The sequence below is a fragment of the Nematolebias whitei genome, chromosome 12 (assembly GCF_014905685.2).
Source record: "Nematolebias whitei isolate Nwh7 chromosome 12, NemWhi1, whole genome shotgun sequence".
NCBI classification, from domain to species: domain Eukaryota; kingdom Metazoa; phylum Chordata; class Actinopteri; order Cyprinodontiformes; family Rivulidae; genus Nematolebias; species Nematolebias whitei.
Window position 1 is genome coordinate 30,376,418 of NC_056509.1, and position 2,395 is coordinate 30,378,812.

At 38.7% G+C, this 2,395-nt stretch overlaps 1 protein-coding gene across 1 annotated transcript in view; it reads right to left on the reverse strand.

The window, feature by feature from the left end:
- LOC119417877 (transmembrane protein 244-like) overlaps positions 1 to 2,395 on the reverse strand; it is a 10,330-nt gene that overhangs the window by 2,730 nt on the left and 5,205 nt on the right. The gene's annotated exons all lie outside the window — the stretch shown is intronic.

The window sequence follows — 2,395 nt, forward strand, 5'->3', positions numbered from 1 at the left end:
TATTTATGTTTGTTATTTAGAACATAAACTATCTTAAACTGCCCCACATGCTAAAAAATGTCTCGTTTTCTTTGACATTTGATCAAATTCTGTTTGATCAAAATCAGTTTGAGAATTGCACCGCTCAAGGTGGCTGCATGTTGGAGCAGCTCTGTTACTTTCGTCCTGAAATTTTGCTTTTGGAAACTTTAATTCCTCTTTTTCTGGATGTAAATCACATTTTTTGGATGATTGTTTCCTCTGGTATCAGATGTTGTGCAGCTGGAAGGATTTTTACTGAAACTTTTTTTGTTTTGGACATTTGGTATGATGCGTAACCATGGCAACAAGGCAGTTTTCTACAACCAACAGCAGCTGATTAACATCTCAAAAGCTCAAATAATATCTCAACTACAGCCCCAAATCTCAAGTGAGTTGAAAAGGATATTTTGTGGATGCATTCTCATCTACCTGCCAGCTGTGCTCGAGTGCCTGACCACTGAGATCCTGGAACTAGCAGGAAACACAGCTCATGACAGCGGAAGGACAGGATCGTCCCTCGGCACCTACAGCTGGCTGTCCGCAGCAACGAGGAGCTCGGCAGACTGCTGGGAGGAGTTCTGCCCGGCATTCAGGCGGTCCTACAGCCTGAGGGAACCGAGAGGCCAGCTGAGTCTGGACGGATCGGACGGCATCTGCAGCCATTTTCTAGGATCCACTGTGAGATGGATCTTTATAAGAGATCCTTCCTGCCTACAGCCATCAGTATCTATAACATCTCTTAATGAAATGAGGATAACGAGTTACAACAACAAATAATTTCCCTTTGGGATTAATAAAGTATTTTTGACTTGAATTGAAATTAACAATGTCTTTCATCAATTCTAAAACATTTATGAAATTGTATTGCAGAGGAGTTTTCTCCATTTAAAGCACCTTTAAACAAAAGGCAGCTTACTTGTAGAGTCCAACAGAAAACTTGAATTGAAATTATTTTTGCCTATGTGTGTGTCTGTGTATGTGAGTTTGTTTATGTTATACTTGGGGACTTGAACCAGCGTACACACGTCATTTGGGGACACCGTGGCAACTGGCGACCAAGTGTGTCTTATGTGTGTGTGTGTGTGGGGGGGGGGGGGGGGGGGGCATGTATGTGTGTGTAAGAGTTTATCTTTAGTGTTAGCTAGTGAACCAGAGAACAGATTTTACAAAATGTAAAAAGAAACGATTGAATTAACATTTAGGCTATAACAAATTAACTTTTGGAGTCAAAAACCCATTTAAAAATTATTACCCCCATCTAATGCCTCTTTTCCATAGCCTCTCTTCAACAAGGTTCGACTCAGCTCAGTACGGTTCCAAGACTTTTTCCATTAGCAATTTTTCGTGGAACCTGCCCTTTCTTCAGTCCCTTCTTCTCTGGGGTACTAAGCGAGCGAGCCGGCACCAAAACGTGACGTCAGAACACTGTCGGTCACTGAATGGTGAGGGGGCAGAGTCACTGGTTCTTTCAGAAGCTTTTCAAAACAACCCGATCTGCCACTTGTAACTACTCAAACTCGGAGCAGCGGCTGTGCATAATTTTAAGATTTTAAAAACAATAATGACAATAAACACTGTGGTCTAATGCTGAAGTCCAGGTGTTTTTTGTCTTTAGTGATCAACAACAAAATTCAGAGCGAGCTAGTCACCACGGAGGATCATACGAGCTGCCGACATGAAGAAGCGTGCGAGGACGGACCCCTAGCCCAGACCCCGAGCCCGGTCTCATCTGTTCCCGAATGCCGGACCCCGAGCCAATGAGCAGACAGGGGTGGACCGGGACGGGTCTGGGATGGAGGATGGAAACGATTTAAAAAAACATTTTATGTATAAAAAAATAATGTATTGTTGTTTTTTTTAAACAGTGAAGATTAAAAAAAATTAATAAACAGTGCCAGCTTTATCATGAAATCCTGTTTTCACTTTAATAACTTAATTAAATAATCTGTTAATTAAAGTTAACTCAGCTGACAAATCATAAAGACACAAAATAATTGGATCTCTCAGGAATATTTCCGTAAAACATGTTTTAAGAAGAGTTACAGCCTTTAGTTCAACTTTATTCTAACACACAGATGTACAAATCACAAAAAATAGTTAAACTAAAGCAAAGCTAAAATAAAATTAAAAAAAAATTCTGTATACAAGAAACAAAACCACATATCAAAATTGAACAATAAAAGTAGACACAATGAGTGCAAACACATTAACTGATGGAAAAAAAACTATAAAATAGATGTAGAGAGATGTATAGATGTTTTGTACAATCTGGTTCATCAGAGATTTAATGGTGAACTAAAGTTCATTAAAAGTTCATTAGTAGGATTTATATATATATATATATATATATATATATATATATATATATATATAT